This window comes from Thalassophryne amazonica, chromosome 17, assembly GCF_902500255.1.
Source record: "Thalassophryne amazonica chromosome 17, fThaAma1.1, whole genome shotgun sequence".
In the NCBI taxonomy this organism is placed as follows: Eukaryota; Metazoa; Chordata; class Actinopteri; order Batrachoidiformes; family Batrachoididae; genus Thalassophryne; species Thalassophryne amazonica.
Window position 1 is genome coordinate 43,296,322 of NC_047119.1, and position 23,762 is coordinate 43,320,083.

General features: G+C 44.6%; 1 long non-coding RNA gene across 1 annotated transcript; it reads right to left on the reverse strand.

The window, feature by feature from the left end:
• Positions 1-1,184: 1,184 nt before the first annotated feature.
• Positions 1,185-20,787, reverse strand: LOC117530107. The gene is made up of 3 exons (XR_004566185.1): positions 20,776-20,787; positions 19,903-19,907; positions 1,185-1,255 (listed from the first exon to the last, which is right to left on the reverse strand). It is a non-coding gene; the product is annotated as an uncharacterized LOC117530107 (long non-coding RNA).
• Between the last annotated feature and the right edge of the window lie 2,975 nt (positions 20,788-23,762).

The window sequence follows — 23,762 nt, forward strand, 5'->3', positions numbered from 1 at the left end:
CTTAAAAACGGGACCAATGCTAACACGTTAGCATGTCTATGGCGTTTTCAATGTTAAAGTTAGCATTAAGCTGTTCGCATCAGCACGTTTGTGTTGATTTGTTTTCTCTATAATTAATGGCTCAGCGTTCGTTGACATAAAAGAGCCAAATTGTAATTTTTTTAATTTATTTTTATTCATGTATTATAGCAACTACAATAATAGTCAGTAATAATAGACTAATAATGTTACAAAACAATTTTAGAGAAAGAGACAAAAAGAACCTATTTATATTAAAATAAATATTAAAAATATATTAAATATATTAAAAATATTTCATATTTCATATTTATCTTATATTTTATCTTATCTTATTTTAGCACATATTTTATCTTAGCATTTTCTATTGCTCTCTGTTTAATGTTGCACCATTATACCAAAGCAAATTCCTAGTCTGTGAATCCTGTTCATTGGCAATGGCAATAAACTTCTTCTGAGTTCTGAGTTCTAATGAAACAAAACAACAACATTGTTGCATGGTTTTATCTTAAGATAAAACCATGTAACAATGAAAATAAACAAATACATATAGAAATAAATAACTGTTTCCTGTGAACACCTAGTGAGTAGCCTACTCTCGTTTAGGTTTTGAAACCTTGTTTCTGAAGTGTTTTTGTGTGATGTGCACAATTTTTAGTATTCTGACTAATGCTACTAGTCATTTACAAGCCTAGATAAACTTTTATTAAAAAAAAATAATAATAAATCAGTCTGTTTTTTATTATTAACATTTACTTGTACTTTTACTTTCAATACTTGAGTACATTTAGTTGTACATTACTTGTCATACTTAAGTACAATAAATACTAAATACTTTAAGACTTTTACTTGAGTAATTTCAATCAGTGACTTGAACTTCTACCAAAGTCATTTTTTTAATGGGTATCTGTACTTTTACTTAAGTGTGATTTTCTGGTACTTTATTCAACATTGTATATTAGCTAGTCATATCATATTCCACCGTACACAATCTCACGAATGTAGTGTTTGCATTATAAATAAATAATGCACAGTTTTCAAATGTTTAATTATACTGCATGTTTACCTCACCTAGAGTAAGTTTGTGCCTCATACAGTAACATTAATGAGCTTGTTAGCTTCTGCTTACTAATGCAGTTATAAGTAAATAATACACTGAATAAGTCATTTTGCTTCTTGTTGCATGAATTGGTAGCACCATATTTCAAAAATAATTGTGACTTATAGACCGGTGTGTCTTGTAGATTTTTTTTTTCAGTTTCAAAGCCTAAGGAACCAGAGACATGAATGTCTCTATTGAGTGAATGTTCCGCGTACGTATATTTCTGATGGCTAAGTCCATGAAGTCACTGAAAGCCTGCATCTTAGTTCTGATCAAGGACAATCGCAAACCCAGGCACTTCTGATTCACCTTCTTACATGCTGCAGTTAGAATATCCATTGATTCTGCAAAGATCACGGTATTGCCCGTGAAGTCAAGGTCAGTAAACCTTTGGTCACCAACAAAAGTACCTAAGCCACTGTTTTCTACGGCAGGACTCAACAAGCTGTCCATGATAGCAATGAACAGTGTAAGAGCTTGAACATAATCCCGGGGATAATGGCAGTATGAAGAGTTTCTACCATCACTTTTCACAGCAGAACTTAGAGAGTGTGTCTGAAAGCAGCCGGTCAACTGAATCAAGTGCTTCATTTTATCCAAATAAATTGGAAACAACACAATTGCATACATCAGATTAATCCACATAAAGGGTAACTATGGATAAATACACAATAAATACTTAAACAGGTAGCATAACAGCATTTTTGCCAATAACCTCTGAATCACAAAACTTTACTCACGCAATATTTGTTTTCACTCCCCAAAAGCTAACTTTCACCCCAGTTTCAGTGTGATGTGGAAATATTTACGGTTTGCTGCGTTTTACACAAACTCGCTATGCTCGTTAATAGCAATGTAGTCGCGGTAATGATGGCTGCTGCTTATTTATCTCCGAGCTGTCTGACCACCTCTCAAAAGTCACCATGTCCCGAAAACAAGATGAAACCTGCCCTGAAAACTAAACACAACATTAGTCCGGGTGCCAAGAGGGAGAAGGAAGGAAACACGTCCAAGTTTTGCTTGCTGGTCACTGCAGCCAAAACTTTCATTTACTGTAAAAACTCAGGCTGCCAAAAGCTTGTGTCCAAAACAAATAGGCACTGCAGCGGACACACACACACACACACACACACACAAAAGATGACTTTGGCCATTTCATACTGAGTCTAAAAAGAGCACAGATGGAGGATTATTTTTTTCCGGGTGCTGGCAGGGACGCTGGCTTCTTATTGTAAACATGCTTTGAATGGACGAGAAGAGGTTTTGCACTTAAAAATAAACACAAGGTTATGAAAATGTGCTTGTGATTCTGCTCGGGGAGCATTTGGAAAGAGACAGCGAGTGGACGAGACAGTTTGTGCAAATGAGAGAAAATGTGGACAGCAAAGCCGTGCATGCACACAGGGCGGACTAGTGGACAACATATGACATATGTCTTCTTTTTACAAAGTCTTTTTCTATTTCCCGCTAACAGCGTCAAAACTCGCATGCTGCTGACAACTGTACACCTGACATCACGCATGTCCTACAATCATTTCCACCTATTCACAGAGTTTCAAACTCCCAAATGTCTGGGAACTTGGCCCATGAGGTCCAAGAGATGTTTGGGAAGAGCTCGTGCAGTCATAAGGTCAGTGGACTGTGTCTGATGATGCTGATGTCTTTTGCAGAAGGATGAAGGTCCAGGTCTTTAGAGTGCTGGTGAGGTTTGGATGGTCACCAGTGATGAATGACAGCTGGATGTCTTTGGTAGAAAGTGTCTTATAAGAATTCTTCTGTATTTCTGAAAAGACTTTGAGTCAAATGAGCCGTTGTTTAACCCTCTGTGGTCCAGTTAATTTTACCAAACCTTCAGAAATCCCCCTGTTAAAGGTACTTGTATAAAGTATAATGCCTATGTGTTGCATGCCAAAATGTTCACAACAGTCTTTGTTTTCTGAATGTGATGCATATATTTGTGCAGAACACATGAAACAGAGCTGGACCTGTTGTTTTCATGGGTGGTTGCCATCAAGGATCCACGGTGGTTCTGCAATGTGGTGGATGCTCTGGCATGTGGCACTTTCACATGCTCAGGGAGCATGTGAAAGTACATGACTTGTTCTTTCTTCCAGCCTGCCTGCCTTCCTTCCTTCCTTCCATCCTTCCTTCCTTCCTTCCTTCCATCAAAAAAAAAAAAAATCTTCTTGGAAACATTGGGACAAGGCATGTGGAGATTAATCAATAGAAATCAGTATCTAGATACAAATGTGTGCATTGCGAGTGCATCGATTCACTCAATGTGCATCCATTCAATTGACAAGCGAAATCGTGTTCCATCGCTCGCTACCTGCTTGCATCGATTTTTTTCTGAGACACATTGAACGCACCACGGACGGAAGCCAGAAAGCACATTTCTACCACAACAAACATGATGATATCAAAAGCCTTTTTGCTTAATGATTTCCTTATTGGTCCTTCAGTTCGGGACATCGGAGCGGCCATTGTTTTTGAGGGTGTTTGTCGGGAAATGGTCATTTCTCTACGTTGATTGCAGACTGCAGTGAGTGTGCTTGAAGCAGCAAAGCAACGCTTTGACCCGTTGTTCGCTGGTTCTCTGTTTCACTGGTTTTCAGAAGCGGCAAGTCTGCAATTTCCTCATTAACCCCTCTCAAAGCCATTTCAAGATGTCAATCGTGAGTCACCTTTGTGTGGATTAAATCACAAGCTGGGAGTCTTGTCTTGTTGCAGGCAAGAAACCAGAATCGTTCTCCGTTCCACACTGGAGTTTTACGTGATGTTTCTTTGGCGTGAGCACCAGCTGGTGCATAAACTGTAGTTGTCCATCAGGTCAAGGAAATAATAATAATAATAATAATAATAATAATAATATCCTCAGTGCACAGCTCCAAAGAGCCGCACAGATTTCGGTCAGAATTAATAACTTCAGGGCGAATCGCCATTTTTAAATCAAATGACACCTCTTTCTAAATGCTATAATACAAACAATAAACTACAACCAAAATCATTTTTTCCCCCAAAATGAGACGTCCTGTGTTTTTTTATGAATTACTTCCTGACGTGCAGCGCAGCCAGCTGAGCTCAGCTCAGAGTCTATGGAGTTACATTTGTGTCATTAATATCTGAAAGGAAATGCTTTTGACAGAAACTACAGATTTTGTTTATCTCTATTTCTGTCCAGAGATCAAGGATCCATCATGTACATCAAGGATCTAGTGACCAATTTCATATTTATTTACTTTAAGTCTCAATAAAATGTTGGCATAGAAAACCTGTAAAGCCTACTTTTAGTGCACCGAAAATTCACAAGAGGTATTGATAAGGGAACTGGTAAAGAATGGTATTGAGAAGCGGAATTGATAATGGCATCGATATCGATTAATCTTATCAATACCCATCCCTAATTGTATTGCACCAAATTGCATCATATTGCATTGTGAGGAACTGAATCACCATCAAATCGCATCAAATAGGGAACATAAGTGAATCGAATCGCATCGCTTCATCAGTATTGTCATGTATCACTATATGTATCGTATCGCTGGTAGTGTATCGCACGTTCTCAATATAATGGCATAGAAAACCTGTAAAGCCTAGTTTTAGTGCACAGAAAGTTTGCAAGAGGTATTGATAAGGGAATTGATAAAGAATCATATCGATAAGCGGAATTGATAATGGCATCGATATCAATAAATCTTATCAATACCCAACCCTAATTTTGTTGCACCAAATCGCATCGTATCGCATTGTGAGGAATTGAATCGCCATCAAATCGCATCGTATAGGGAACAGGAGTGAGTCATATCACATGTATCGTCAGTATCATCATGTATCGTCATGTATCGTCATGTATGCTATATGTATCGTATCACTGTTAGTGTATTGAGGTGCATATCGAGTCGTTGTTGGTGATGAGATTCACATGTCTAATTGGGACCCAACACTGAGCAGCTTTTAGAGGTGTTGGCATCGTCCCAAAGGATCAGGAATCAACCCACTCACCCTTCAGTTTGTGAACAACCTGACACTTCACATGCCCACCTGCAGCATCTGTAGATTTAAACATTATGATGACCCAGTGGTTCAGCTCTCCTCCACAATCAGCTGGGATCAGGATCAAGGTTCCTCTGTCTGGTGGTAAATACAACAGTAATTTATCAAGCAACTCTTTATTGCAGTTATGCAAGAGTAATTTTGAAACCATTAAGTCATAAATTTGATGGTTCGGTCTGGATTGCGTTTTGTTGTCATGTGTTGGTTTCACTCTGGGTCCACCCAACTCCTCCCAGTAACACCACTGAGTACTAAAAGCTAAATGTAGAGCCATAAACATATGGGACTTGTTTTCAGCAACAACACAACCACCATTTGAAATCTTTTTCCCCCTCTCTCTTTAAAAAAAATGCCACTTCACAGGTCCAGGCCCAGTCCATCAAATGTGTTCCAGGAGCGAGTTTTGGGCCAAACTATGTGTAATGACACATGTGTGAAAGAGTAAATCTAACCAAGGGGAGTTAACCGAGTCAGCTTGACCTTTGAACCAAACCAAAGATTGGTGTGAGGGAGTCGCCTCTAATGAAGGCCTTCAGAGGGGAATGCATTTTACCTCCCATCATTTACAGAATGGAAACGTGCCCAACAACAACTTTCTTTCAAAGTCCTGATTTATCCAAAGGAGCTGACAGAGCACACGTGCACGTTTTGACCAAAGTCCCACTTAGCACTCACACTGACACCTCAGAGCAGCTTCCAAAAACCAGAAGCTCTGCTGGTCATTAGTCAGCTGGGGGTGAGACCCTCGCTGGAAACAGGTCCACATGGACGCTTCCGCAGCTAAACTTCCACACAGGGCACGCAGCTGGAACGTCAGGGGCATTTAAGGCTCCGCTGGAATTTCAAAAGGAGTCAAACTCTGAGAGCAACTGCTTTGGTTTGGTTTGTGGGGGGCGGCTATAGCTCAATAACAAGGACTTTTATAACCCCAAAATGTTTTGTGGCACATTTTCCTGAAAACCGACATCATAGAACACATTTTGATGATGTTGACAATCTTTATTATTTACACTGCTTTTACAAGAAGAAGCGTCCATGTTTATGAGCATTCCTTTTAAAAGGAAAAATAAGTAAGCATACTTTTGGTTTTCCTGTTACACACTTCTGATCATATATATATATATATATATATATATATATATACAACCCCTGGCAAAAATTATGGAATCACCGGCCTCAGAGGATTTTGTAGAAAAAAAAAGCAGATCACAGACATGACACAAAACTAAAGTCATTTCAAATGGCAACTTTCTGGCTTTAAGAAACACTATAAGAAATCAAGAAAAAAGATTGTGGCAGTCAGTAACGGTTACTTTTTTAGACCAAGCAGAGGAAAAAAATATGGAATCACTCAATTCTGAGGAATAAATTATGGAATCACTCTGTAAATTTTCATCCCCAAAACAAACACCTGCATCAAATCAGATCTGCTCGTTAGTCTGCATCTAAAAAGGAGTGATCACACCTTGGAGAGCTGTTGCACCAAGTGGACTGACATGAATCATGGCTCCAACACGAGAGATGTCAATTGAAACAAAGGAGAGGATTATCAAACTCTTAAAAGAGGGTAATCATCACGCAATGTTGCAAAGAGTTGGTTGTTCAGTCAGCTGTGTCTAACTCTGGACCAATACAAACAACATGGAAGGTTGTTAAGGCAAACATACTGGTAGACCAAGGAAGACATCAAAGCGTCAAGACAGAAAACTTAAAGCAATATGTCTCAAAAATCGAAAAAATGCACAGGAACGAATGGGAGGAAAACTGGAGTCAACGTCTGTCACCGAACTGTAAGAAACCGCCTAAAGGAAATGGGATTTACATACAGAAAAGCTAAACGAAAGCCATCATTAACACCCTAAACAGGAAAAAAACTGTTGTGTGGGCCGCTGAAGAGGAGGTACTGCTGGCCCACCACCACAAGATGGCGCCCTGCTTGAAGTGCGGGCTTCAAGCACGAGAGGGCGTCGGAGCGACCGGGAGTGACAGCTGTCACTCATCATCCGTACCAGCTGTCACTCATCCACTACACATCACCACCACCATAAAGGCCGGACTGCAACTCCACCTCCCCGCCAAGAAATCAGCTACCAATCAGGTAACTTCTCTGCTGACTTACAAAGTACCAATCTGAACTTCTTTGCAGCCGTTTTCCTGTGGTTGTGTCCTTATCTGTGGGATTGGCGTTTGGTGTGATCAGCGACGGCTTCGCCTCACACCCCAAACCAGATAAGTGGTTTAAACCGGAGCTGCACGAGTGTGTGATTGGAGGTGGAGGTGCTCCCTCCTAACTAAACACTGACTGTGGGATTACTGAGTGTGTGAACTCACACTCATCGGTACTGTCTCTGTTCTCTGCCAGCAGTACCGGGTCTGACTGCTGAAGACAGTGGCCACCCTGGGGCGCAGGGCTTGGCCTGGCTCCGGTGTTCTTCAGATCTGTTGGTGGTGGAAGCTGTGTGGGATCTGGCTCTTCTCTCGCCAGACGTCTTCTATCGTCGAGCCTGCCCACACGTCACCTTGTGTATAATTGACATTCCACCATATTGTATTGTCTGTACTTCGTTGTGTCGATTCACAACATTAAATTGTACTTTTTTGGCTATCCATTGTCCGTTCATTAACGCCCCCTGTTGTGGGTCCGTGTCACGACACTTTCACAACAGGAGTTCTCGGCCAGCGTCATGGATCCCGAGGGGCGTCAACCATCGCTTGAACAGCCAATGGAAGAGCGAGGTGCACAGGCGCCAGCAGGAGGCGTGTTAGGTGAGCTGCAGCACATCTTAACCGCTTTTCCTGCTCGGTTGAACTTAGTTACCGAGCCGAGCATTATTCTCAATCGTAGGATGGAGGCTCTCACCGCCCAGGTGGAAGCGCATGCTCAGGGCGCTGCTGCAGCACCTCCTTCCTGCTGACCGAATGCCAGAGACCAGACATTTCACTGGTCGTTCAACGAACCCCTCCCACCTTCCCCTGAAGCATACATAAGCCCTCCGGAGCCGTACGGAGGCTGTGTGGAGACATGCGCGGACCTTCTGATGCAGTGCTCACTCGTCTTTTCACAGCGTCACGTCATGTACGCGTCAGACGCTAGCCGGGTGGCTTACGTCATAAATTTGCTTCGAGGAAAGGCACGCGCCTGGGCTACGGCGCTCTGGGAGCAGAATTCACAGCTCCTAACAATTTACACTGAGTTTGTGAGGGAGTTCCGACAGGTGTTCGACCACCCTCATAGAGGCGAGACCGTTTCAAGCATGCTGCTGTCGATACGACAGGGGTGTCGGAGCGCAGCGAAGTATGCAGTCGACTTCCGCATCACGGCAGCGCGAGCCGGCTAGAATGCTGTTGCGTTCCGCGCCGCCTTTGTAAACGGACTGTCTCTGGTCCTTAAGGAGCACCTGGTGACGAAGGACTAGCCGCGGGATTTAGATGGGCTATCGACCTGGTTATACGGTTAGACAACCGATTAACAGAACACCGACGGGAGCGAGACGAAGGGCGTGGTTAGGGAGCCGTTTTCCCCACGCTCCACAGCCAGGGCCTCTCCACGTGACGACAGCTCCCCCTGCTGACGTTGCTATGGAAACGAGCAGGGCCAAAGAGCGATCAGACCAGAGACAAAGGAGGCTGATCCGTGGAGAGTGTTTTCTCTGCAGCTCAACCGAGCACACACAGAGAGAATGCCCAAACGGTCCAAAACAGCAGCACTCGTCCCTTAGAGACTGGGCTAAGGGTGGGTCACAACACCCCACGCGGGGAGGACCCGACAATCTGCACGTATCCCAGTCATGATCCTGAGTGGGGATCTAACCCTTCACGCCCCAGCACTGGTGGACACGGGGTCAGAGGGGAATCTGCTGGATAGCAGATGGGCAAAGGAGGTTGGGCTCCCTCTAGTGGCCTTTACCGTCACCATTGTTTGGTGCGGGGCACTAGAGGGCACCCTTCTTCCACTAATCACACACCAGACACAGCCAGTGACATTGGTTGTGTCTGGGAATCACAGGGAGGAGATTGTGTTTTATGTAACACCTTCTACCTCCCGAGTGATTTTGGGTTTTCCATGGCTGTTAAAACACAATCCCCGGATTGATTGGCCGTCTGGGGTTGTGGTTCAGTGGAGCAAAACCTGCCACCGGGAGTGTTTAGGATCCTCGGTTCCACCCGGTGTGACAGCTAAGGAGGAGGTTTTAGTCCCCCCCAATCTGGCGGCGGTGCCAGCCGAATACCATGACCTTGCTGACGTCTTCAGCAAGGAACTGGCACTCACACTGCCCCCACACTGTCCGTACGATTGTGCTATTGATTTGGTACCGGGCGCTGAGTACCCGTCCAGCAGGCTGTACAACCTCTCACGTCCGGAACGCGAATCAATGGAGACCTACATCCGGGACTCATTAGCTGCCGGGTTGATCCGGAACTCCACCTCCCCGATGGGTGCTGGTTTCTTTTTTGTGGGCAAGAAGGACGGCGGACTCCGTCCATGCATTGATTACAGAGGGCTGAACGAGATCACGGTTCGCAACCGATACCTGTTACCTCTGTTGGATTCAGTGTTCACGCCCCTGCATGGAGCCCAAATTTTCACGAAATTGGATCTTAGGAATGCTTATCACCTGGTTCGGATCTGGGAGGGAGACGAGTGGAGGACGGCATTTAACACCCGTTAGGTCACTTTGAGTACCTGGTCATGCCGTTCGCCTCACCAATGCGCCCGCGACGTTCCAAGCGTTGGTTAATGACGTCTTGCGGGACTTCCTGCATCGGTTTTGTCTTCGTATATCTAGACGATATACTCATCTTTTCTCCAGATCCTGAGACCCATGTCAAGCATGTACGTCAGGTCCTACAGCGGTTGTTGGAGAACCAGCTGTTTGTGAAGGGCGAGAAGTGCGAGTTCCACCGCACTTCTTTGTCTTTCCTGGGGTTTCATAATCTCCTCCAACTCCGTCGCCCCTGATCCGGCCAAGGTTGCGGCGGTGAGAGAGATTGGCCCCAACCAACGAACCGTAGGAAACTACAACAGTTCCTCGGTTTTGCAAATTTCTACCGGAGGTTCATCAAGGGCTACAGTCAGGTAGTTAGCCCCCTGACAGCCCTGACCTCCACTAAAGTCCCCTTCACCTGGTCAGATCAGTGCGAAGCCACGTTTAGGGAGTTGAAACGCCGGTTCTCGACTGCACCGGTTCTGGTGCAGCCCGATCCCAATCGCCAGTTCGTAGTTGAAGTGGACGCCTCTGACTCAGGATAGAAGCCGTGCTATCCCAGAGCGGGGAGTCCGACAAGGTTCTCCATCCATGTGCCTACTTTTCCCGCAGGTGACCCCAGCTGAACGGAACTATGACGTCCGGCAATCGGGAACTTCTCTGAAGTGAAGGAGGCTCTTGAGGAGTGGAGAACCTGTTGGAGGGAGCATTGGTACCATTTACAGTTTTCACGGACCATCGGAACCTGGAGTACATCCGGACCGCGAAGCGTCTGAACCCCAGCAAGCCCGCTGGTCGCTGTTCTTCGGGCGTTTTGACTTCCGGATCACCTACCGCCCCGGGACAAAAAACCAATGATCTGACGCCCTGTCCCGGGTGCATGAAGAGGAGGTCAAGACCGAGCTGTCAGACCCCCTGAAACCATCATCCCTGAGTCCACTGTCGTGGCCACCCTTACCTGGGATGTGGAGAAGACCGTCCGGGAGGCCCTGACACAGAGCCCGGACCCGGGGACAGGTCCGAAGGACAAATTGTACGTCCCACCAGAGGCCAGGGCTGCGGTCCTTGACTTCTGTCACGGTTCCAAGCTCTCCTGTCATCCAGGGGTGCGAAGGACCGTGGCAGTGGTCCAGCAGCGCTTCTGGTGGGCATCTATGGAAGCCGACGTCCGGGAGTATGTCCAGGCCTGCACCACCTGTGCCAGGGCAAAACCGACCACCACAAGGCCCAAGGCCTCCTCCAGCCTCTGCTCGTGCCTCATCGCCCTGGTCTCATATTGGCCTGGACTTTGTCATGGGCCCCCCCGTCCCAGGGCATGACTTCCATCCTCACGATAGTGGACCAGTTCTCCAAGGCGGCCCACTTCGTGGCCCTCCCGAAGCCCCTGACGGCCCAGGACTGCAGACCTCCTGGTCCACCATGTCGTGCATCTGCATGGGATTCCATCGGACATTGTCTTGGATCGTGGTCCTCAGTTCTCCTCCCAGGTCTGGAGGAGTTTCTGCAGGGAACTGGGGGCCACCGTCAGTCTCTCGTCTGGGTACCACCCCCAGACGAACGGGCAGGCAGAGCGGACGAACCAGGAACTGGAGCAGGCCCTCCGCTGCGTGACCTCCACGCACCCGACGGCCTGGAGTGACCTACTGGCCTGGATCGAGTACGCTCATAATAGCCAAGTTTCATCTGCCACCGGCCTCTCCCCGTTTGAGGTGTGTTTGGGTACCAGCCCCATTGTTTCCGCTAGTGGAGGGAGAGGTCGGGGTGCCCTCGTCCAGGCCCATCTGAGGAAGTGCCGTCAGTGTGGCGTACCGCCCGCTCTGCCCTGCTCAGAGCCCGGACGAGGGCTAAGGCCCATGCAGACCGCAGGCGTTCCCGGCCCCTGCATACCAGCCCGGGCAGAGGTCTGGCTATGCACTAAGGACATCCCCCTGCAGGTGAAATCCCAAAAGCTAAGGACAGGTACATCGGACCATTTCCCATACTCAAAGTCCTCAGTCCGGCCGCAGTGAAGCTGAAGCTGCCAGCTTCACTGCGGATACACCCCGTTTTTCATGTGTCAAGACTCAAGCCCTGCCATACCTCACCACTGTGTGCCCCGAGACCAGCGCCGCCTCCTGCCCGATCATCGACGGGGAGCCCGCTGGACAGTACGCCGGCTCCTGGACGTCCGTCGAAAGGGCTGGGGGTTCCAGTATCTGGTGGACTGGGAGGGTTATGGCCCCGAAGAGCGCTCCTGGGTAAAGAGGAGCTTCATCATGGACCCGGCCCTCCTAGCCGACTTCTACACCCGTCACCCGGACAAGCCTGGTCGGGCCGGGAGGAGCCCGTTGGGGGGGGGTCCTGTTGTGTGGGCCGCTGAAGAGGAGGTACTGCTGGCCCACCGCCACAAGATGGCGCCCTGCTTGAAGTGCGGGCTTCAAGCACGAGAGGGCGTCGGAGCGACCGGGAGTGACAGCTGTCACTCATCATCCGTACCAGCTGTCACTCATCCACTACACATTAGTATGGAACCAAATTTGCACTCTAAATGTAACTAAATGCAATGCAACACAAATGGGATGAATTAATCCATGTCATGTGACATACAAAACACCAATCAGATGACAAGAATCCACTCAGCCGTTATATAATGTGGGATATTTTCAACATGTTTGGAGCATTTTTATATTGTGAGTAATTCATAATTCAACCCAGCTATAGCTCCCATTCAGGGCTTAGCAGACATTTTTTTCTCGGCCATCGTAAAATAGGACTGGAGTGTAACTGTTGTTTTACCACCTTAGTTGATGTCGTTGAGGTCAAAATTGGCTGCGGGCACATGAGCAGCTGTCAGAGCAATTAATCATTGTAGACTTTTCAAAGTGGAGCTCCATCGCCTGTACATAAGGGAACGCCTCTGGTGCTACTCCACTTATCGATATCCACAGACCCGCAGCCACTTGTTTGCCTTTTATTCTGCTTCTCAGGTCAGTTTTGACCTGAAAAATAGGTGCTTGGATTTAAATTAACTCCAAATAAATTGGGTGCAAAATACAAGTGCAGAAAGATGATATTAATTTATGAAAAGCATAGTTGAAAAATCTCTGGCAGTTTAAGCTGCACGTGGGGATGAGCAGCCTAGAAGGCAGAGGTTTAGGATTCCCACTTACTGTCCAGCAGCTTTCGTCTCGTACTTTGAAATGAGCAAAGACGGAGCAAAATGTGCAACTGAAACATTTACAGGTGTCAAAACAAGCAATTATCCTCCAAGACAGAAGAGACGGGAATCAGCTTGCTTCATAATAATTTACTAATGGTCAGCGGTCCTGATGCTGCTTGTAAGAGGTCCACGAATGCAGAACTGTGGCTTCCTGTCCTGGATCAATATTGAGATATTCAGCATTTCATCTGAGGTGACCGCTTTCAAATTCAGGACACTGTGGGTCTTGAACATTTCAGTGTGCTGGAACCTGCCATCAGGATTGCTCTCCAGGCTGTAGATTTTAAGGTTTGAGGATGTAGAATGATTGACATTTTCACTTCACATCCTCACACTGTTTTCTGAAGATTTTCAAAACCTGCTGAGTGATTTTCTTGAAACTCAGTGAAAGGGTGGGGTACAGGCCAAGGAAGAAATAGTTCATTTTTACGATGGATCCAATTAAGGGGCAGATTCATGATTATTTTTTTCTTTAGCACTGCAAGAAATAACATCCTGGGTCTTCCCCGGGGCCTCCTCCCAATGGGACGTGCCCGGAACACCTCTCCAGCGAGGCATCCAGGGGGCATCTGAGAAAGATGCCCGAGCCACCTCAGCTGGATCCTTTCGACGTGGAGGAGCAGCGGCTCAACTCTGAGATCCTCCCGAGTGACCGAGCTCCTCACCCTGTCTCTAAGGGACCCTGTGGAGGAAACTCATCTCGGCCGCTTGTACTCGCGATCTTGTTCTTTCGGTCATGAGCCAAATCTCATGACCATAGGTGAGGGTCGGAACGTAGATTGAGCGGTAAATCGAGAGCTTTGCCCCCCTGCTCAGCTCTCTCTTTACCACGACAGTCCGATACAGCAACCGCATCACTGCAGATGCTGCACCAATTCGTCTGTCGATCTCATGCTCCATCTGTCTCTCTCTCGTGAACAAGACCCCGAGATACTTAAACTTCTCCACTTGAGGCAAGGACACTCCACCAACCTGAAGAGGGCAAAGCATCTTTTTCCGGTCGAGAACCATGGTGTCGGATTTGGAGGTGCTGATCTTCATCCCAGACGCTTCAACTTGGTTGCAGTCCACTCCAGTGCATGCTGAAGTCCTGATTTGACGAAGCCAACAGAACCACATCGTCCGCAAACAGCAGAGACGAGATTCTGTGGTTCCCAAGCCAGACCCCCTCTACATGCTGATGTGCCTAGAAATTCTGTCCATAAAGGTAATGAACAAACCCGGTGACAAAGGGCACCCTGCGGAGGCTAATGTGCACTGGAAACAGGCTTGACTTACTACCGGCAATGCGAACCAAGCTCCTGCTGCAGTCGTACAGGGAACTGGATAGCCCTTATCAAAGGATCCTGGAACGCGTACTCCTGAGCACCCCCACAGGGCACCTCGAGGGACACGGTCGCTAGTTCTTATTAAAAATTTGTGCTTGCTGCCTTCATTTTAATTATTGCAGCTTTTGTTTTGTGATGTCAAATCCCAGAATGTCTTGTAGCTCTGGAAAGAATACAGAACTGTGTTTGTGCCTGATTGTTGCTGGAATTTGCAGGTGGAAGTAGTTTGTACAAATCAGTTGTTTGGTACACACCTACAAAGACACATGGAACTCGGTAAGAGTCCCCTCTTCTTGCTCTTGAGGGCAAACTGATGGTGAACACCGATTGGAAGGATTCAGTTCATGGTGAAATCACAAAATCATATAAATCCTCAAACATTTGGCTGAAGTGCCCAAAAATAACGAACACTAACTACAGACAGTTTATTGGAAATAAAGGCAAAAAAAAAAAAAAAAAAAACAATAATGTTTGTGGCTCAAAGAACATTTTCTTAAATGCAACCAAAGAGATTTACTTCAAAATCATTTGGCTTCCAAAATCAGACTGTCAACAGGAGAATGAGAGGAGGTTAGAAAAAGGTTGGATCCAGTTTCTGATCATTTTCCTCAGGGTTAGTCTTATAAATAATGACAGAAACATTACAAGATCAAGGAAGTGAAAGCTGAATTAATGATTAATGAATGAATGTTGTGCCAGTTCTTAATTAGATTTTACTGTTGTGAAAGTGTACGAACACGGACCTACAACAGGGGGCGCAAATGAACGGACAATGGAGGAAGTCAAATAGCACTTTTACTGTTGTGAAATAAGCACAACAAACACGACAGATTACAATAATAGACAATAAAGTCAAATCACAAAAGGTGTCATGTGGGCAGGCTCGAAGATAGAAGACGTCTGTCCAAAGCAGAACCGGAACCACACGATTTCCTCCGCCACCGAACCCCGGGAATACTGGAGCCGCCAAGTCCCGAACTCCCAGGTGGCCACTGCCTCCGCTTGTCGGATCTGGTACTGCTGGCGAGGAACAAAAACAGTCAGATGTGGGTGCGCCTGCACCCAGCAACACGTATGGTGGAAAAACCACCTCCACCTCTCGTCAGGAAAACACTGGTTAGTGCAGGAATGTGAGTACTTATCCAAATGGTCCAATACAGTCTCCTGCTGTTCTACTCACTATCTGCGTAAAGGCAACAAAAGTATTATGGTCAAGAAACAACACGATTGGCTGAGTACGTTACCTCCTCTGTAGAGCGATATCTCGGCAAAGAGGTGGAGATGATGTCTTGCTGATATACCGATGCGGATCAGATGACTGGTGACAGCTGTCGTAGGTGACAGCTGTCACCCCGGCTGCTCCTGTGAGGTGGCAGCGCCCTCTGGTGCCTGGAGCCCGCACTCCAGGCAGGGTGCCCTCTGGTGGTGGTGGGCCAGCAGTACCTCCTCTTCAGCGGCCCACACAACATTTACAAGCTGCTGTGTGATTCTGCTGCAGTTGTACTGTTGAATGTTACATACTGTTATATATTTGATCAAAGAGGAACCTTTCAGCTCCCTCGCCTTTTTAAGCAATTTTCTTTATTTGCCACTCACATACTTAGAAAAGCTCCTCGCCATCTAACCATGTCCTTTTGGTCCTTCAGACCTTTTTCAGTAAAATGGTTCTTGGGAGCATGAGCATGACTAAAACCTCTTAGCTTTTGGGGGGGGGCCCCTCCAGACTCCCCGCCTTTGTAAGCATTTTCCTTATTTTGCCTTTCAGCTTCTGGGGGGAGCTCTGCCCCCCATACTCTCCACTTTTTTAACCATTTTCTTTTTTGCTTTTCAGATGACCCCCCCATTACAGCCCTCTTAACCCCCTGCCAGTTTAAGCATTTTTTTTAATGTAGATGTTGGGGAAAGTGTAGGAGCACGGACCCACAACAGGGGGCGCAAATGAATGGACAATGGATAAAGCCAAATACAACACTTTACTGTTGTGAAAATGCACACAACAACAACAGATTACAATAGTGAGTCAAATACAAGATGTCATGTGGGCAGGCTCGAAGATAGGAGACATCAGTCCGAAGTCGAACCGGAACCACACGATTTCCTCCGCCACCGAACCCCGGAATACTGGAGCCGCCAAGTCCCGAACTCCCAGGTGGCCACTGCCTCCGCGTGTCGGATCTGGTACTGCTGGCGAGGAGCAAACACAGTTAGAAGTGGGTGCGTGTGCACCCAGCAAAACGTACGGTGGAAAACCACCTCCTCCTCTCGTCGAATAAAGAGTTCAAAAAACGCTCAAGCAACAAAGGGTTATTATCTCACAACCAGCTGAGGTACATTACCTTCAAGGTAGAACGATATCTCGGCAAAGAGGTGGAGATGTCGTCTGGCTGATATACCAATGCTGATCCTGTTGAGTGGTGACAGCTGTCAAGGATGATGAGCGTCAGCTGTCACCCTGGCTGCTCCTGTTAGGCGGCAGCGCCCTCTGGTGCCTGGAGCCCGCACTCCAGGCAGGGCGCCCTCTGGTGGTGGTGGCCAGCAGTACCTCCTCTTCAGCGGCCACACAACAGTAGATGTATAATTAATATTCAAAGTTTTCAGCTAGTTGACAGTAGGCCTGTACAATATGGCCAAATTATATTTTTGCAAATATTATATTATATTAATTATATTATATATATATATTATATTATATTATCATGTGAATGTACCTTATACGAGGTCTGTGAGAAAAGTATAGTACCCTTTATTTTTTTCAAAAACTATATGGATTTGATTCATATGTTTTTTACGTCAGCCAAGCTTGAACTTTCGTGCACATGCGTGAGTTTTTCCACGCCTGTCGGTTGCGTCATTCACCTGTGAGCAGGCTTTGAGTGAGCACTGGTCCACCCTCTCGTCGTTGTTTCATTGCGAGGAATGGCGGAATGATTGGGCTTTTTTTGTCCATCAGGCTTCGCGCGTCACGACCCGATTCGCTGATGAGCGATGACAAAGGAACACCTCCATTTTGGAGTGCCAGAGGACAAGTTGGGACAAGCCTATCTTGGCTTTCAGTGCTTACCAGTCGAGTAGTATAAGAGAAATTGTGGAGAGCTGGGCTTGTCCGCGCGGCTTTCCATGACAAAATCTCTTGTTAAAAGTGAAATCTGCCGGAAAATGGCTGATGTCCAGCTCTTGTGATAACCAGAGAAATTGCACACGACGGTCCCGGCTCCATACAGCGATGCGTTTAGAAATGATCTGGTGGTTTCTGCCTCTCGATGGCGGCTCAGAGCGTGGCGCGCCGTGCGCCATTGTGGACCGTCCTTAAAGCTGTAGTAACACTCCTTATTCTCTGTGAAGCCTGTAAAATTTTCACAGAAAGCCAGATAAATTTTTCGAATGGTTTCCAGCTGCTTGTCTCTAACAGTTTCTGAAAAAATTCTGATGGAAAAAAAGCCCAAATCATTCCACCATTTCCTCGCAATGAACGACGACGAGAGGGGTGGACCAGTGCTCACTCAAAGCCTGCCCACAGGCGAATGAAGCAACGACAGGCATGGAAAAATGATCTAAAATGATCGTCCTCAAACTCAAACAGAAATCAATCTCTAAAACTTTATAAAACCTGTAAATAATAATCCGTTTTATTGCCAGTTTTCTTTAGACAAGTCAGGGGATGGAAACATGAACAATATGTCTTGGACTTTATTTACATGAATTATGAAGAAATACAAACGTTTCTTTCACCAGAACATCAAATCTAGGCTTTCATCTCAAATGTACTTTCTGTCAAATTGTACCTTAACTTTCAGGTCTTCTTTTTAAGAAAATCCTCCACTACACCACTTCATCAGGAAGCTGGATTTTATATTTTTAATTAATTTATATCAAATTGTAGAGATTTGCTTTCAGTTTGAGATAAGGAAGATCATTTTAGAAAAAAAATGTATTTGAAATGGAATAAACAATTAAAATGTGTGAAATACTAAGTGTTCCAATACTTTTGAGGGCAACTGAGAAACACTGAGGAGCAGCATCTTACTTTTTATATATAGTGCAGCAGATAAGAGAATATTTAGAGTGGAATCCTGCAAATGGTGATACAAACATCAAATTCAATCAATCAATCAATTTTATTTATATAGCGCCAAATCACAACAAACAGTTGCCCCAAGGCGCTTTACATTGTAAGGCAAGGCCATACAATAATTACGTAAAAACCCCAACGGTCAAAACGACCCCCTGTGAGCAAGCACTTGTCGACAGTGGGAAGGAAAAAACTCCCTTTTAACAGGAAGAAACCTCCAGCAGAACCAGGCTCAGGGAGGGGCAGTCTTTTGCTGGGACTGGTTGGGGCTGAGGGAGAGAACCAGGAAAAAGACATGCTGTGGAGGGGAGCAGAGATCAATCACTAATGATTAAATGCAGAGTGGTGCATACAGAGCAAAAAGAGAAGAAACACTCAGTGCATCGTGGCAACCCCCAGCAGTCTAAGTCTATAGCAGCATAACTAAGGATGGTTCAGGGTCACCTGATCCAGGGCTAACTATAAGCTTTAGCAAAAAGGAAAGTTTTAAGCCTAATCTTAAAAGTAGAGAGGGTGTCTGTCTCCCTGATCTGAATTGGGAGCTGGTTCCACAGGAGAGGAGCCTGAAAGCTGAAGGCTCTGCCTCCCATTCTACTCTTACAAAACCTAGGAACTACAAGTAAGCCTGCATTCTGAGAGCGAAGCGCTCTATTGGGGTGATATGGTACTACGAGGTCCCTAAGATAAGATGGGACCTGATTATTCAAAACCTTATAAGTAAGAAGAAGAATTTTAAATTGTATTCTAGAATTAACAGGAAGCCAATGAAGAGAGGCCAATATGGGTGAGATATGCTCTCTCATTCTAGTCCTGTCAGTACTCTAGCTGCAGCAATTTGAATTAACTGAAGGCTTTTCAGGGAACTCTTAGACAACCTGATAATAATGAATTACAATAGTCCAGCCTAGAGGAACTAAATGCATGAATTAGTTTTTCAGCATCACTCTGAGACAAGACCTTTCTAATTTTAGAGATATTGCATAAATGCAAAAAAGCAGTCCTACATATTTGTTTAATATGCGCTTTGAATGACATATCCTGATCAAAAATGGCTCCAAGATTTCTCACCGTATTACTAGAGGTCAGGGTAATAGAACTTTTTGTGGTACACAGCACAAACTACTGGACAGGAGGCACCTAGCAGTCAATGTGACTCACTGATTTGCAAAATGCAGCTCTTTCATCCAAGTGTGGTGCTGTGACATGTCAATCATCTGTGTCCAATCAGATTTCAGGGGGAGTCCAGTGAAACCCCGGCCTCCACTCTAGCTCCACCCATGCCAGGAAGTGTTTCACATTTGAACATTTCCTGTTTCACTGTGACTGATAAATGACACTTCCTGTTTGAGTGTGAGCTTGCCCACTGAGTTCCCGCAATATTCCATGGGATCTTGTCTGTCAGTCCTGGACATGTTTGACTTTTGAACATTTCCTGTTTTACTGGGATTTGAAAATTGGCACTTCCTGTACCATGAGTGAGCTTTGCGCCGCTGCGCGACACTTCACTCATAAAACAGTTCCTTTACTATTGTGATTAAAAACATTGAATCTCAATTCTGAGGCTGTTCTGTAAATATTCATTTATACACTTAAGAATATTCATGTTCTGAGTTCATAAAAAAAAACTTCTGTAAATAGTTCTCTTACTTTTTGATCAAAATCATTGATTTGAATCTCAATTTTGAGGCTGTTCTGTAAATAGTTTTCAAATAAACAATAAATATTGCAACTTCTGATCAATCCATATCAATTCCAGGCTTAACATAATGTACAGATTTAAGCCCTACCCATTTCCTGTTAAACCACACCCACTTCTGTTTAGGCCCCGTCCACCTGAGTACAGATACAGATTTAAATGGTTGAACAGATACAGTTACAAATAGTGGTGTACTTGCTCATCCCTAGTAATCACCCAGGGAGAGAACCAGTCCATCCCAGGCTGTATTTCTGGGCTAGGTTGTGGTGATTTTACTAGTTTGGGAGGTACTACTATTTATATTCCAAAACTACTTGTATATGAAAAACAACAAACAAAACAACATTATAATCTGTGGCAACAAGATGGCATAGTCTAGATGCAACACAAAGTGCTCCTGTATACTGAATGAGGTACTTTGATTCACCCTCTGGAGCAGGAGGTGGCCATAATGCACAATCTACCTGAATACAAACAGCCATAAAACCAAGATCTGAATGAAAGAGATGTCCTGTGCCTTCGAGAATGAGTCAATTTAAGAAATCATTCTCTCAAAAGAAAGACCACACTCTGGAATAAAAAGAGGGAATATATCTCATATTACTTGGCACTCCACTTGTTTGAACTGTCTGAGTCAACATGAACAGCAATGGCAGGTCAGCTAAGATGGTAAGGTAAGGCTATTATCTTTTACAAATGATTCACGAAAGACTCTTCAAATGTTTAATTACATTGCAAATTTAGCTCACCTCTGATTAGGGGTGTAATGATACATTGTGAATTGTGATAATGAAATTACATTAAAAAAAGTGTTGTGATATGGGAACTTCCCGCTAGTCCTAATGTCCACTAGTCCTAGTCCTGGGTCCACTAGTCCAGATTAGGTTTAGGATGAACTTTAAAATCAGTTTGAGGTTGTCATATACACCATTAAATAGTATTGTAAAGAGGTTAGGCACAGTGGACTCTAAGACCAGTGGCCCTCCCCTTGTGATACCCTAAAAAGTGAACTGCTGCATGGAAGAAATGCTATATCTTGCAGAAGAATCATAAATAACTTATGAAATGTACAAATAAGAAACAGATAACATCAAGGATTACAAGTTGTACTTAAAAATTTGTTCATTTAAAGTTACTACATTCACCACAGATTACTTTCTACAAAATTAGTATGAACAGTGATGTAATTATGTGTCATGATATGTATCAGATTGTGAGATGTGTATCATGATATGAGATATATTGTATCATGGAGCTAGTGTATTATTCCAACCATACCTGTGATCATCTGTTCAATGGTGACAAGAAGCACTTTACTTGTGTCTCAAACAATAAGGCACTGCAGTCTCATTTGAACCCTGCATCATATTGCGAGATTTGACCACTTATGTGGACCTCCGCTGCCATTGTGCAATATATACACAGCATAACTTCACATGGACAAATGGTGTGCTGTTTCGTTTTCGGCTGCAATCACTGAAGCAGTCGCAAAAAGTGTTTGTTTTTCAGTTCCCAGTGGAGAAGGGAAGATGAAGCGAGTGGGAGACACCGTGTCGGTAAGTGTTAGCCCACACAGCTAACCAGAGTAGCTACGTTCTCTCGCCTGCAAAACCGCCCTCGACATGTTTGTGCTCTGGGCCATAAACAAACCGCAAACACATGTCCAACTTCCCACCGCATCGTCACTTTTTCTTTGCATTTTCATTTTGTTTGCATGTAATTTGCCCAAAAACCCATAGAAAATGCTGTGTTTCCGTCCCCGGAAGTAGAGAAATTACATCATATGCGTCATATTTTACCCCTTTAGTGCCCGCCCTCAAACGAGACTGCGGTGCCCTATGACATTAATTACCTGATTGCTTCTGCTCATTAATGCAGTGTTTGCATTACAAATAAATAATGCACAATTTTCAAATGTTTAATTAAACTGAATGTTTACCTCACCGAGGATAGGTTTGTGCTTTATACAGTAACATTAATGAGCTTGTTAGCTTCTGCTTACTAATGTAATTATAAGTAAATAATACACTGAATAAGTCATTGTGCTTCTTGTTGCATGAATTGGTACCCCCATATTTCAAAAATAATTGTGACTTATAGTACAATCTACTGTCTTGTAGATTTATTTCCAGTTTCAAAGTCTAAGGAACCAGAGACATGAACATCTCTGTTGAGTGAATGTTCCGCGTACATACATTTCTGATGACTAAGTCCATGAAGTCATTGAAAGCCTGCATCTTAGTTCTGATCCAGGACAATTGCAAACCTGTGATGCCGTGCACTGACTTTGTGTACAGACTGTCTTCTGCTTTCCTCACTCCAGCGAACAATTGCGTCAGAAATTTGTCCTGGTTTTCATCCTAACCTCATCCTCTTGAGCCTAACACCTCTTCATACCTCCAGAGGGCTTACAGCATGGTGGACTTGTTTTTTGTGTTTGAAGAATTAGCACCGTCAATTGGCTCCTTCAAATCGTCATCTGTCAGCAAAACAAACTCCGCCATGTTTAGCTAAACACTGCCCCCACTGGTGTGTGTACGCGTGGTGTGCGTGGGCAGTGGTCGCAGCGTGCAATGGTACAAAATGTATGGAATCAAATTTGCATGGTAAATGGAAACAAATTTGCACAATAAATGCAGCGCAACAGAAATGGGACAAATAATCCAAGTCATGTGACATACAAAGCACCAATCAAATGACAAGGATCCACTCAGCCGTTACATAAAGGCTGTTATAGGAGCAGTGTTGTATAGTAACGAAGTACAAATACTTCACTACTGTAATTAAGTACGTTTTGGGAGACTTTGTACTTTACTTGAGTTTTTTTAATTCAGTTTACTTTCACTTTTACTTCACTACATTTCCAACCTTAATTGCATACTTCTACTCTGATACATTTTCTATGCGCCATGCCGTTACTCGTTACAAAAACACACACACACACACGAAAAAATTCGTGTTTTCACCCAGAGACACCACTGATTACTAGTGACTTCAACGAAGTCAGGCCGATTTGTCATGAGGCATGTCCGGTAGGCTTTTTTGCAGTTGTGCACTTGGGGGGTGTTTGTCAGGAAAATGATCATTTCTCTACATTGATTACAGACCTGCAGCGAGTCTGTAATCAACTTTTCTGCAGTGCGGCTTTGCTTTGAACCTTAAACCAGTCGAAGCAGTGATTTGCAGGTCGAAGCAGTGCTTCGATCTATGATTCGTAGATTGTGTTATTTCCCTTTTCCTAATTTGTCCCCCCTAAAACCCCGAAGAGCATATGTCTGTGAGTAATATTTTAATGTTTTTATGTTAAACCGACCTGTTATGGTCTTCTGAAACAGTTGATAGATGTATTTTATAACTTAAAACGGGACCAATGCTAACACGTTAGCATGTCTATGGCGTTTTCAATGTTAAAGTTAGCATTAAGCTGTTCGCATCAGCACGTTTGTGTTGATTTGTTTCTCTATAATTAATGGCTCAGCGTTCGTTGACATAAAAGAGCCAAATTGTAATTTTTTTAATTTATTTTTATTCATGTATTATAGCAACTACAATAATAGTCAGTAATAATAGACTAATAATGTTACAAAACAA